Source organism: Hemibagrus wyckioides, linkage group LG06, assembly GCF_019097595.1.
Source record: "Hemibagrus wyckioides isolate EC202008001 linkage group LG06, SWU_Hwy_1.0, whole genome shotgun sequence".
In the NCBI taxonomy this organism is placed as follows: domain Eukaryota; kingdom Metazoa; phylum Chordata; class Actinopteri; order Siluriformes; family Bagridae; genus Hemibagrus; species Hemibagrus wyckioides.
Genome location: NC_080715.1, coordinates 19,160,086 through 19,175,448, shown reverse-complemented (window position 1 = coordinate 19,175,448; position 15,363 = coordinate 19,160,086).

Sequence of the window (15,363 nt, the reverse complement as noted above, 5' to 3'; positions counted from 1 at the left end):
CAATGATTTGGAGGGGTGTCCCAAAACATTTGGCAATATCGTGTATAAGGGTTAAATAATAATTGTGTGTTAGTAAATTTGAATACACAACAAATAGATGCACTTCGAATTAGGACAGTTATTTGGAATCTTTGCAGAATGACAAGATTTCTGTTCCTTCATGGACTGACTTTCAGTAGAGATGGAAATGACTGAGTCTTTACATGAGGCTGAGTAGAAAATTAAATGCTATTCAAGAACAATAGAGGGGCTGAACCTGTCTGGAAAGCTGAGATACAGTACCACTGCAGACATGAGCAATGAACAGTTACAACACAAGACTCCACAGAGAGCCACAGAGAAAGTAAGCACATAAATACTAGAACGCTAGTGAACTATATTTTTAAATTAAAGTAAATACCACGAGATTACCTTGGATTTTGTGGCATGCAATGTCTCAGTAGATCCCACTGTAATTCGAACTGAAAACTAAACCATTATTTACAAACAAACAAACAAATAAGAAACAAGATTTGTAGCTTACAGTTTTATATTCATCTTTGCTAGCTTAAAATAACCCAGATATCAAAAATGTGCCTTTTTTTAATACTTCCTCTTGGATAACTGATACTGAATAAAAGGATTTGTATTTGTGTCAAGTTCAAATTCACAAGTCACAGAGACTTTCTTGGTACTTACCATAAAGTTAGCTCATAATACTTCATCTGCACTAGATAAATATTCATTGTTAACAGCATGATGAGTGAAACTTACTACTTCCCTCTCTCTCAGCACTTTCCCCTCCGATTTTTGTACACAATCTCTGCCAACTAGGCGACGTGTGGCTAGCTATTTGCTGATAACGTGGAAGTCATTCTGGAGTACAATTTGCAGATTCTGTGCCAGGATATGAGATATTCCTTTAACATGGTTTCCGTGCATTTCTCAGTGCTGTACATCCACTTTGCCTGATGTGTGCAAAACAGTTCTGCAGCATCTGCCTTGTGTGCCAAAGTGACAATTTGGATCTAAGACCTAAGAGGGCCTAGATCAATCTTATCTGCAAAAGGCTGGTGTGGGTGCAGGATTTCATTCCAACCGCGCAAGAGCCACATTTTCATTAGTTGGAGTGAAAACCTGCACCCATCCAAGGCCTTTCCTGATTGAACACCCCTGGCCTGGATCAACCTTCTACATTTTAGACCACAAAGAATTTCTGTAGTGTCCATTCTTTTAGGAAAGAGGTGGCAAAGAAAATGTAGACCATACAGTAAAACAATGAGCTCTATTCAGCTAGGCAGCTTTCATACAACCCTCTCAACATCTGAGAGGGTTGAACCTTACCTCTTCTTATGTTAATAGTGCCATATGTAGTTAGCTTAACAGCTACAGGATTGTTTCACATCCATGGCCTGGTGTGATTTTAATTTTCAGAATCCATTGTCTGAGATGAGCCTCCTGGTGGTTTAGTGGCAGGATCCCACGCTTTCGTTGCCATGGCCTGGGTTTGATACCCGGGCAGGAAGCTAACCCAGCTACTGAAGAGTTAACTCTCAGCATTGTTCCCAAGCCGGGATTTAATGGGAGGGTTGCGTCAGGAAGGGCTGGACTAAATGATCCACTGTGGTGACCCCAAACAGAGAGCAGCCCCTATCAACAACATTGCCTGAGATACAGGTGTTTGTTAAGGTTTTGCTATTGCAATTCATCCTCTGCATAGTTTTGTGTAGCCTAACTGCTGAGCCAGTGCTGAATGCTTGATGGGGTGCTTCTTGGTAGAGAGGGATAAGATGCTGTGGTCCACAACTGGCTGTACCACTTTTTTACACCTTGATTACAGGGTACATTACAGGGTATCCTGTGTCTGTAGTTATGACCCCACAGGCTGAAATGTCAAATAAGTACTGTGATATATCATGCAAATGGCTCTAACACACAGGCCTGGTATGGCTTTAAGTGGAAGTTGTTCTGTGAATAGTGTTCACAAAAGGTGTACATGATGGTCATCATAGCAGACCACAGCATCATGAATGGCATCTCTCCCATAGGCTTATTACTGGTGCCCCCACCCACCACGGCTCCCAACATGCCAATTATGGATTCTCCTTGGGCCGGTCCCCCAATCCATAGGAGCCTATGTATTACACCAACTTGAGTGTCTTTAAAAACTGCTTTCTCATGCTATGAAAGAGCAAAAAGAGCATTATATGAGTGACACATTAAAGGAACAACCAACAAAAAATATCTTAATAAAGTGTTTAAGCAGCATGAGATTGAAAAACTTCAATGCAATTTTGCGACATAGTTTTAAAGTCTCTTTATCTGTACTGGAGGGATAAACACAGTGTTCACCGCCAAGGCTATTTAGTGTTTCTTGGATATATAGAGTAGCACATATTAAAAAGAAAAGTATTATATATATATCTAGCCAGATGGGAATAGTACTAATGAGCAGAGAGGCAGTAAATATAAAGATGTCGCCCTGAATGTGATGAAACTGGAAATTGTCTGATGCATTGTGAGACTCTCACCTATGAGGGACACATTTGTGACGGTAGACAAATACCTGAAGATTTGTCACACTCCCTATAACATATATTACATATATGCATATGTGTGTGTGTGTGTGTGTGTGTATAAATAAAGATCACTGACAAGCAGATGTGTTTTTATGCATCTTCAAATCTTGGCTTCTCCAGAAAAGTCACATCAAATCATTTATGTTTCTGACTAATGTATTTCATTACGGTTCAAATTTTAATTGTTTCTAAAGTTACATAAATGGCCATTTCATTCCTTGACATTCTGCATGTGCTGCCAGAGAACATTTGGTGAAGTTGCAGAGATTGCCTTTAGTTACTGAGCTGTGACAGTTTGGGACTTAGTTTGTGAGTCTAGCGTGGAACCACCAGCTGCTTGAAAACTCACATAAATGTTTTTGCCACATACACAGAAACTTAAATCAAGCACAACATTTTTAATATATTTTATGATATGTATAATAACAACTCTACAGTAGATTACAATCTAAATGACTAAGTTTAAAATGTTGATGTGGAGCCCTGACTTTCTTAACGCCTGCTATTGTTTTGATACCAGAGAAGATTTTTCAACATGTGAAGGTTTGAATGCTTAAAAGATTGTAAATACACAGTATGGTGCCCAAGAGATGCATAAAATGGGGAAAAAATATTATTTTTTAAAACCATTGTCTGAGCAAGCAATATATTTCCAGAAACTGTCTATAAAATGCATTAAAAATGTTCTACTTTGATTTCCACCCAGCTGTTTAATTTCACAGCACACACCTTTCCTTTCTGATGTAGATCTGCTTCAGTAGATCAGTATGTGAGCACCGGGCATGTGAGGCTCATACCAAGGGGGAATATCTGAATAATAATTGTGCAGTTACCTTTCTATGGTTAATACAATATGCTATGAATACACACCGATCAGACATAACATTATGACTACCTGCCTAATATTGTGTTGGTCCCCGTTTTTGCTGCCAAACAGCCCTGACCCGTCATGCACTGTGTATTCTGACACCTTTCTATCAGAACCAGCATTAACTTCTTCAGCAATTTGACCAACAGCAGCTCACCACGTGCATCAGTGAGCCTCGGCTGCCCATGACCCTGTCGCTGGTTCACCACTGTTCCTTCCTTGGACCACTTTTAGATACTGACCACTGCAGACCGGGAACACCCCCCAAGAGCTGCAGTTTTGGAGATGCTCTGATCCAATCGTCTAGCCATTACAATTTGGCTCTTGTCAAACTCGGTGTTATTCACTTCACCTGTCAGTGCTCATAATGTTATGTCTGATTGGTGTATTTCTCCATCAGAAAAGACACAGTGGTCAGTGTTTGCATATGTGACCCTACTAAGCCAATAGCAAATTTTTTAATCATTATTCTAGTATTGTATTTTATAATCCATTACTTCTGGTTTTTCCTATCTTACATTAGTGATGTGTTAATGTTTCCCATAGTTTTATTTCTTTTGTTATAAACTGTGTATGAATAGCCAAAAATATAAACCTCTTAAAAAGTTATTCTTGCTGTTTCAATACATTTTGTGACAAACAAGTTTAAAAGATAAGATAAGATAATCCTTTATTTGTCCCACAACAGGGAAATTTGCATTGTTACAGCAGCATAAAGATAGCAGCTAAAGAAAAGATATCTAGGCACGGTGACTTGAAATTTAAAAATAGGTATTATAGTGAAATAAAATTATATTGTAGAGAAATAAATCAACTTGACGTAAAAGACCACCATCTATTATTAAAAAAAAAATATATACAAAGGATGAAAAAATATAAATAAATAAATTAAATTAAATAAAATAAAGTAAATAAATAATTTGTATTATATAAAAATACAATAAGTATAAATATTAAATATAAACATATAAATATAAAAGTCTCTTTTTAACTAACTACGGTAATGAACACCATGTTCACCACCTAAGCCATATTCAGTAGTTTCTTAGAGATTTAGAGTAGCAGATATTAAAGATAAGCAATTTATTCTTATTAAATAAACATATTTTATATATATATATATATATATATATATATATATATATATATATATATATATATATATATATATATATATATATATTATATATTATATGGTAGTATTGTATTGTGTAATCAATAATTACTCATCTTCCATTAAAGATGTTAATGTTTCTCATAATGGAATCATAGTTTTAGTTCTTTTGGTATAAATCTTGTATGAATAACTAAAAATGTGAACTTCTGCACAGCAAATGATCCTCAGCGCTGAATCAACACCTACTGTGTTGAACTTACACTTACAGAGCTCATTTCTGTCCAGTGTCTGTGTTAATTCCGCACTGAGATTTTTTTTTGTTGTGTGCTCTGTGGTTTATTCCACCCACATACGTCTTATCACAATCTCTATGCCCTCTGCAGTTGAGTGGGCAGGATGCCTCCGTGGCTCATGTTGATCTTTGCCAGTCTATCATCAAATGAGAAATCAATTTCTAAATGTCATTGCCTGTGATGGATCTACCATCACTACATCAATCAGTGGTTTATAGAATTTCAAAAAGCGGAGAGATGGAATATAATTACATTTTTATTAAGAATCAACTGATGGCTCAAGCTGAACATACCAACTAAACAATACAGAATTATGTGCCAATGTCTTTCAACCATGCATAAGATTAATACAACAGATAGAAAATATTTATTGCTGCTAGGTTTGTTCTGATGTCTGATGTGCTTTTGTTGAATAAGAGGATGCAGCATTATCACGTGTTTTACATTGTTAAACAAACAGAGAAAAAAATAGAAATCTGAACGTGAGGAAAAGATTTCTATCACAAAGTCTCTTGTCAGCATTCTTTGCCAGTTCGAGGAGATTGTGCTCCTAATTGGCAGAGATGAATTCAGCATACTTTCTGCTCTGTGAACGTTTAGATATCACACAAAATGAGCAAGAGGGCTATTACAGGAAAGAAATTAAATTCTAAACCCGCCTTTGAGGCAATTCTATAAATACTTATCTTTATGATACCGTAAAAACTCATAAATACATGCATCCTAGCCCCTCCCCCTCCAGTCAATCTAAAACTTATTTACTGAATTTATTGAATGCATAAAAGTTATTTACTGTTTTAAATTATCAAGTGAATTAGTTGAATTGAATTGCTCAGCATTTTCAAGATCTAGACTGATAGGGACTGACTGAGGAGATTAGCCTTCAACTGCTTAACTAGGATATTCCTTTCTAAAGCCCTCTTCTGGTTGTAAAAGGAACTGCAACTGCAAAAGAAGACACTGTCAATCTTTCCACAACCACAACATCCTCTGCCCACCCATCCTGCCCCCGAAATGACCACACATCCTCTGCTAAATCTACATTAAATCCCAAGGGCTGATTTTAATAAATGTGTTCACTGTACTGACTGGGGGGGTGGAGCAAATTTCTGGCCCAGAAAAAAATCCATAAATAAAGTAACCTGCCAGCTCTATTGTCTATAGGACAATATTGCAAATCACAGATATTTTATATTTTATCTTTGAAATGATATGGTTATTATAGTTCTTGGAACGTTTAAAACTGTTTCTTTAAAAAGGGGGTTCTGAGTTATGAAGTTAATGATTCCCTGCTGGTGTATTATGATGAAGCAGACTCAATATTTTCAGGGTCTCATTGCAGGTATTTATGTAATGGAATGAGGAAATAGATTTCAGATTGGCTACACCTTTTGGTTTTCAGGTTCCCTCCTGTGTGAATGTGTGTGTGTGTGTGTGTTTGTGTGTGTGTGTGGTGCCCTGGGTTGGACTGGGACTGGTGTACCATCCAGGATGTATTCCTCCCTCAAACCCAGGATAAGTTTCTGAATCCACCACCACTCTAACCAGGATAAAGATGAATGAATGAATGAATGAATGAATGTATGTATGAATGAATGAATGAATGAATGAATGTATGTATGCATGAATGAATGAATGAATGAATGAATGAATGCATGAATGTATGTATGCATGAATGAATGAATGAATGTATGTATGTATGAATGAATGAATGAATGAATGTATGTATGCATGAATGAATGAATGAATGTATGTATGTATGAATGAATGAATGAATGAATGAATGTATGTATGCATGAATGAATGTATGTATGAATGAATGAATGAATGAATGAATGAATGAATGTATGCATGAATGAATGTATGTATGAATGAATGTATGAATGAATGAATGAATGAATGAATGAATGAATGTATGTATGTATGCATGAATGAATGTATGTATGCATGAATGAATGTATGTATGTATGAATGAATGAATGAATGAATGAATGAATGAATGTATGCATGAATGAATGAATGAATGAATGAATGTATGTATGAATGAATGAATGAATGAATGTATGTATGCATGAATGAATGTATGTATGAATGAATGAATGAATGAATGAATGAATGAATGAATGCATGAATGAATGTATGTATGAATGAATGAATGAATGAATGTATGAATGAATGAATGAATGAATGAATGAATGAATGCATGAATGAATGTATGTATGTATGAATGAATGAATGAATGAATGAATGAATGAATGAATGAATGTATGTATGCATGAATGAATGTATGTATGAATGAATGTATGCATGAATGAATGAATGAATGAATGAATGAATGAATGAATGTATGCATGAATGAATGAATGAATGAATGAATGAATGAATGTATGCATGAATGAATGAATGAATGAATGAATGAATGAATGAATGAATGTATGCATGAATGAATGAATGAATGAATGAATGAATGAATGAAAATTCAAGCAGATTATGACACTAAATACTGTGAACAGAGCTGGTATCCTTCAGCGCCGCCTTTTTACAGTTGGATGATGACAAATACGATGACTGCTTCAGAGATTTTTCCGCGTTCATAAAACATTCATTTCACAGCTCTCCCATAGCTTTACATATTTCACCTTGAATGTGTTCACCGAGGATAGGTGAGATGCAGACATGGACTTGTTGAGAACAGAGAGATCCTCTAGCATAATACTGACATACTCCAGTTTCCACACGGCCCCTGTTTATAGCTCTGCTTACTCACACAGTTTACAGACAAGTTTTATATGGGTTGACTTCTAGGCCTTAGTCAAATAGATTGATTGTTCAAATACATTAGATTGAACTTTCCAATTGGATTAAGTCTTCTAAGAGATTGGAAGTAATGAATCAAGATACTGTAATTCATTTGAGCACTTGCAGAAAACTCTAGAGATTTGAACAGTGCAGTGTAATATAGCTGAATGCATTTCTATTCTACATTTAAACCAGAAGCACAGTAGCTTTAAATATTTTGTGTAATGGACCATGGGGAACTGCATTCTTGTTTAGGGAACAATTATAACAGATTAGCAGTTATATAAAAAGATTAAGAAATGCTAAGATATATTAAATGTACAAGGTTTATTTACATGGCTGCTGTTTTGCTGAAAGGCTTCTCTCTCATTTACAGTGATGTTTGATTCATGTGTCACACTAAAGATTGTCATCTGCTATAGATATCTCACTTGTCCTCTTTCTGTCTTACTTTATAAACTGTTTGTCCTTTTCAGATATTTATTTAGCAAGATTTATATTTATTTATCTACTGATGCTTTCTGTACTTCCATTTCACTTTAGTCCTCTGGATGCAGTATAAATTGGACTGTAAATTTAATCAGTAAAATTCTAGCAGCACCATTGACAGTAAGAAACTGCATGATAAAATAATAATCATTTACTGTAACCATTATACAGCTTGCTATTTTTCATTCATTCACTCATCCTTAGTAAGAGCTTTATCATAGAGTCACAATCATTTGTAGTCAAGCCTCCCCATCACTCTGGGTGAGGAAGGAATTCACTGTGGATGGAACACAAGTCCATAACATACACCATACACCAGGCACACACACACACACACACACCCACACACACACACACACCCACACCCCCACACCCCCCCCACACACACACCCACACACACACACACACCCACACCCACAACCACACACACACACACACGCACACACCTAGAGGAAAATTAGAGTACCAGAATTAACTTAAAAATCACAGCACATTTTCCCCGGTCAGTGAGACACAGCGCTCCAGGTCAGTGTTTCATTTTTCTATCATGTTCCTAGTGAAGTACAAGAGATGTACAAGTACAAGGGCTGATGCATCATTTTCATCTGCAATAACAGTTTCTTTCTTTTTTTTTCTTTCTTTCTTTCTTTCTTTCTTTCTTTCTTTCTTTCTTTCTTTCTTTCTTTCTTTCTTTCTTTCTTTCTTTCTTTCTTCATTTCTTTCTGTCTTTTTCATATATAGAAAGACTACACATGGTTTTGGGAGATTACTGATATATTGCACTACATTTGAACTATTACTTTACAAACTCCAGCATAGATTTCCCATCAGTTCCATACAGCAGATAGGAATAACTGTTCCACAGTATTTACACTGCTGTAAAGTGCATTTTTACTTCAGTAACACAAAGCGAGCAACACAAACGCTAGCTTTGTAACTGTGACGACGCACAGCATAATAGTTAACAGAATTTCAAATCAGCACTGTTTCACCATCCACTATTCAGGACTGCAGCTTCTCTCTGAAGCACCGCAACCAAAAACCCAGCTGAACAAGAAATCAATTCTGTAGGCTTCTCACAGGAATATTTAGCAAGGTTTATCAAATGGAGGAGGACAGAGAATAATGTGGTGTGGGTCTCGTGGCTATGCAGCAGCACCGGGGCTGTGGCTCATGCCAGAGCCCTGAGGCCTTACTCCTGCTGGTTATAAAGCCAATACCTGCATGACAGATTGGGAGGCAAATTGCCTTTGTCACTTTTCATATGCAGCAGAATGACTGTGGGTCCAAAGCAATGGCCTGGTCATGTGAGCCTGCAACCTGTGTGCCATCGTAATGACTAGATGATCAGCACCTTTGCCTAGAACAATACGCCTGTCTTGTAGAAATAAACGGGCAGTTGTAAAACAATTGAATGTGTAATTAAATTAAGGAACAAGTGCTAGCAAGATGCATTGCTATTAGCGATCGGCCCAGTGAATAATTATCAGGCCTTTGAAACAGAAGCAGTGTCCATGAAGATCACATGCCATCTGGTGTTGGTGCTGCTCCTGCTGTTATCTCCATGCTGAAGCTGTGTCTTAATCAAGGACTAATGAATGGACACAATGGTCCTGCAAGCCAATTCTCCCTACGCATTTCAGAGTGTCTTTCATTCATTTCTTATCCTGATGGAAAGCTGCCGCTGTGTAAAATTGACACTCATCACTCTCGCATTCTCTTTTCCTTCTTTCTGTTATCACATACTGCATGACGCTCCGGCAGATGGAGAACAGCTGCATTTCTGGTATACTGCAAATAATGACATCTTAGTGAATGGAAATATCTTGGATATAGTTGCATTTGTCTAGAGTTTCTAGACAATTATACCATATTGCCATAAACCAAATTTAATCTGATTAAACCTATATCTAGGTGTATTTATTTATTCATTTATTTATATTAGTAATTTTACATTATATGGTCTTCGTCTGTTAGCAGATTATTTTGCTTATTTTAAGCAATATTTCTAGATAGAAGCGAAATATATCTGCAAGATAAATGTAAATTTCAATATGATATATATATATATGCTTTAAAATAATAAGCTATTATTATTATTATTATTATTATTATTACTATTATTATTATTATTATTATTATTTGTTAATCATATAAACAGAAATACTAGATTTGACTATACTCAAGGCATTTTAACTTGGTAAGATGCCAGCTGTTTCTGTGAAAGGCCAGGGGCGCAGATGCCAAAATAAAGAATAAAGAATGTGACAGGCAAGCTGTCTTTGAGCTGAGCATAAATGGGTTTGCACTGAATATGCCCCCTGTAATTGGAACCACTTGGACCACATTATGCTGTCAGATACTATAAATAAAAGAAGCTAAATGCAAACCACTATTGATTTGTTTTATGCATTTTTTTCAAATGTAGTCTGAGCTGAGGTGACATACCTTCATGTCTAAACGCTAGCAAGTATCATGCTTGTATGCGTAGCAAGTATCATGCTTGTATTCACATGCACATGCCTGTGATTTAGGCAGCTAACAGTACAAGTCTGAAGGTATGTCAGTACCAGAGCAGGTAAATAGTGCATAAGATTAAGACAGAGCATTATAAAGTAAAAGAGGCAGAATCGAAAGCCAAGCTTGTGTCTTGATTGTGTCATCTCCAAAGGTCCATCTGCAGGAGCAGCATTCTCATTACTGACATTATCAGCTTCACACTTTCCATGTGCTTTGTTGTGAGTTTTTCACTGACAATCAATCTACAGAGAATTGTGAATAGAGTTCATTAGTCAGACAAAAGGGCTTCTTTAGGGCATGTTGCTGATGTACATCTCAAGAAGCCTTTTTGAGTACTGAAGAATGAAGCAGAATGAAGTAAGTCTTCTCTTATTGATGATGACTTGTATAAACTCTGAATAGAAACAGGTGGAGGTGGGAGTCTGATGCGCACTTGAACAGATTGGTACATTTGTACAGTAAACGGAATATGAGCTGTCTTTTCCATCCTTAAGTGAAGTCATGAAAATATAACTGGTGGCTCTTTTTATTTCATGCAGCCGAGCAAGTGAATACATATTTGTTGAGAGATTTGCAGAGAAAGCTATAAATGATGTTTTTATGACTTGACATATTCTCCAGGGTAAAGATCTTTTCATTAATCTATTTTATTTTTTTGGGCTGTACGCATGTAACCGCTACAGCCTCTATTTCGTATTTAATTGTCTATCAGAGCCACATGGCACATCTTATTTGCATCAGGAGACAAATTGGTTAAATCTAAAAAAATGGGAATTTTATAGTTAAGAAAGAATATAATTTACTGGTGCTTTCAAACTAACTCCATAAGTTCAAACAGTTATATGTTTGATTTTGACACATTCATGCATCATGCTGATGGACTACTGAATTATATTCAGTCATCAGTATTCTTTGGCATATCTGCCTCCCTACACTCACTGGCCATTTTTTTCAGATACAGCTAAAACACTGATTACAACCCACACTGCATGACTGGTCCCACCATCTCTCAGTGTACAAGGAAAGCATCCATCGAGACTCTCCTCTGTTCTGGCACCTAGGTGTTAGAAGGAACCTTCCCTAGATGTCCGAACAGCTGAGTCACTGATAGTCTTCAGTCAGACCTTCCTCTTCCTGAAGTACTTACATTAGCACTTCTGTGTGCTTTGCATACTATATTACCTCCTCAGCAGAGAGTTTTAGACTGATAGTACTCTTAATCCATGACCTTCGAGAACCAGTATCAGGATGCATTTATTGAGACTTCAAAGTACTTCTGGATAAGGGGATCTAAGGTTGTGAGTTAAACCCTGGGACCAACAATCTGCCACTACTGGGCCTTTGAACAAGGCCCTTAACCCCCAACTGTATAAATGAGATAAATGGAAGTCGCCCTAGATGAGGTCATCTGTCATGAATTTCCCTTTGGTGTGAATGTTGGGATGAATAAAGTATCTATCTATCTATCTATCTATCTATCTATCTATCTATCTATCTATCTATCTATCTATCTATCTATCTATCTATCTATCTATCTATCTATCTATCTATCTATCTATCTATCTATCTATCTATCTATCTAAATGTCATACATGTCATAAATGTACATGTAAACAGCTCTGACATGGTAGTGTGTATTGTGCTGGTTCCAGTGTATCAGTATTTGTGTTTCTAAACATGTTATTCAATGTGGTGAAACTTGTAAGGGATGACCAGTCCACAGCTATACACAGTATTCAGTCTTCACTGTGTTTTATAATGACCTTCATCATCGCCAGTGTCTGAACACAGACTGCTGTCGACTGGATAATGTTTTCTTTATTTCGTTTCTAATTCCAGGATCTCAAATCATTGCAACACACAAAAACAGTGTTAGTCAGTGTTACAGCTGTGCTGCAAATAATACTCCACCGAGAAAACATCTGGGCAGCGGTGATTCTATCTTGCTCACAGTAACTCTGAGTCACAATGATTAATTGTACACATTCACTTTGCCAGGAAGATGTTTTGCTTGCATGTTGTGTAGGAAGTTTGGAAAATATAACACAAGTACGTGCATCCTTTAGATCTTATATTGTTAATCAACTAAAGATCAGCATTTGATTCACAGTTCGGTTCGTCTAAATCAGCTCTTTATTTCATTAGTCACGGAAAGTCGGCCATTTTAAGGGCTGTATTTCTCAATCACCAAAATCCTTCCATTGCACTGAAACATTCACGCCCTTAAAAAAAATCCCACAATGCACCACAAAAACCAGGGAGCATCAATGCTCAGTATGTTTGTTTACTATCTTTCACTAACTTCTACAAATAAAGGAAGCTTATCATTGTTGTAGCTCTCAAACAATTATTTTTCTTAGTGATTTTTAACTTTATTTGATGTTCTTTATAGTTTTTGCAGTCTAATGACTAGTAAGTGATTTCCAAAAAAAATCCACTAGGATCTTGCTTGAAGCACCAGGACAGAAAAGCATGTGATTAAGCTACATTTTTTTTTTTTTAAAAAGTAGGTATTTTAAATAGTGTCAGCTTAGGTATTTAATATGTTTGGGTTTTTACTGTGACTTTGAGGAAATCGAGTCATCAGTGTCCCAATGTGTAGTGAGTAGTGAAGTTCCTAACCTGTGCCCAAACGTGTGTAAACAGTATACTGATTCTCCACCTAGTGAGCTAAGAAGCTGATTGTGAAACACACCCAAAGTATTTTCAGATAGAATCTGAAAAATGCCTTCATGCATAAATTGTGCTATGAAATTGATGTTGAATGTCGTTCTCATCTTGCTGTAATGGATATAGCAGTGACCACAGTTTTGTACATGATTCTGAACAATTCTCTGGACTTATCCAGACACCACGCATCATTCGTAACAGATGGTAACACTTCAGTCACAGCATCCTGTACTGTTTATATGAAGTAATGATGCTTCAACTGTCATAGCAAACCTGTACAGCAAATCTACTGAACACACACCACAGTGAGGGAGCTGCCATTAAACTGAGAAACGCTGAAGGAAGCAACTGAAGTTGGGGAATCACATCTCACACATTTGCTCATGTAACGTTATACCCCCCCATCCCCTCTCTCTCTCTCTCTCTCTCTCTCACAAACATCAACCTCGTAATTTATAGTTGGAGTCCTCTCATCATCCGATTGTGCCTTAAAGGGCACTGCTTTATTTCTTTCATCTGAGATTTGCCCTTTATCTTTGAAGAAAATTTGTGAAGCCTCTTTCTTGTGTTACTCCCCTCTGTTCAGGCTGTCTTATCTTTTGCTAATCGCATTTTGATTTTTTTTCTTTCTAGATGCTTTTTCCCATTTTCAGTGTCTGTGTCTTCAAAGTGGCATTTCGATGATACTTATCTCGGTGTAGCACTGAAGCTTTCTTTGAACTTGGCCTAGGGTGGTAGGGAACATGGGACAGATAGGGAGAAGAAGCTGATTTATGGAACAGATTGTATGATTGCACTGAGCTCCATGATCAAGACCAACTCAAGGCACTGTAGCTGCTGGGTTACTTGAGCTGTATGTAGGACTCTGATCAACTTATATGAAAAAGCTCAACTCTAATATATCAATTAAAAAAACAACAACAAAACAAACAAGACAACGACAATAACAACAAATTACTCAGACAATAGAATGAATGTACGACTGTAATGTACACTGATCCAACATAACATTATGGCCACTTGCCTAATACTGTGTTGGTCCCCCTTTTGCGGCCAAAACAGCCCTGACCCTTCGAGGCATGCACTCCACTAGATACCTGAAGGTGTGCCATGGTATCTGGCACCAAGATGTCAGCAGCAGAATGTTTAACTCCTGGAAGTTACAACTTAAAGTATACTTACAGGACTTAAAGGATACTCTTGATAGATACTGACCACTGCAGACCGGTAACACCCCACAAGAACTGCAGTTTTGGAGATGCTCTGATCCAGTCGTCTAGCCATCACAATTTGGCCCTTCGTCAAACTCACTCAAATCTTTGCTACCTAATATATCCCACATAGTAACAGGTGCCATGATGAGGAGATAATCAGTCTTGTTCACTTCACCTCTCAGTGCTCATTATGTTATGCTGATCGGTGAAGGTCTTCATTATAACAATGAGTTTGGAAAAACTGTACCCAGCTCATGTGGAATTATTGCACAGGTGTAATAAGATAAACATCATTCAAAATCTCAGTAAGATGATGCAAAGGAAAGAAACTGAAATGGAGATCATAACTCTATATAAAATGTCTCGACATCTTAAAGCCAAGCCATGAACAGTTACAGTTCGACGTAATTTCAAATCCTTTTCTAAAGCCTTGATCAAGACTCTCAACCATCGTCTGCTCAGTTCTGGTGTGTGGTTTATATTCTCCCTCACGTTGTGAAAAATTTCAGATTCATGCTTAGAAGCAATCTCCTGCAATGCTGAACATATTTAAGTGTGTTACACTGGCATCCCCTTGTGGTCATTATTAACACAGTATAATGCATCATTTGGAAAGATATGAAGTAGGTGTCAGGAACAGTTAATGGTATCTCCTGCTGTAGTTCCACCTCATTTGTGCCCTTTACTCATTGTTATTCTTTACTCAGTGTGATTAGTGTTTTTCTCTCTGTGTTCTTTGAGAGAACGTTTTTGAGACTTGCTCCTATTATGTTCCTTTGTATATTTTTCCTACCTGTTTTTATTTTGCTTTTTTCTTTAAATGGAACTTATTCAA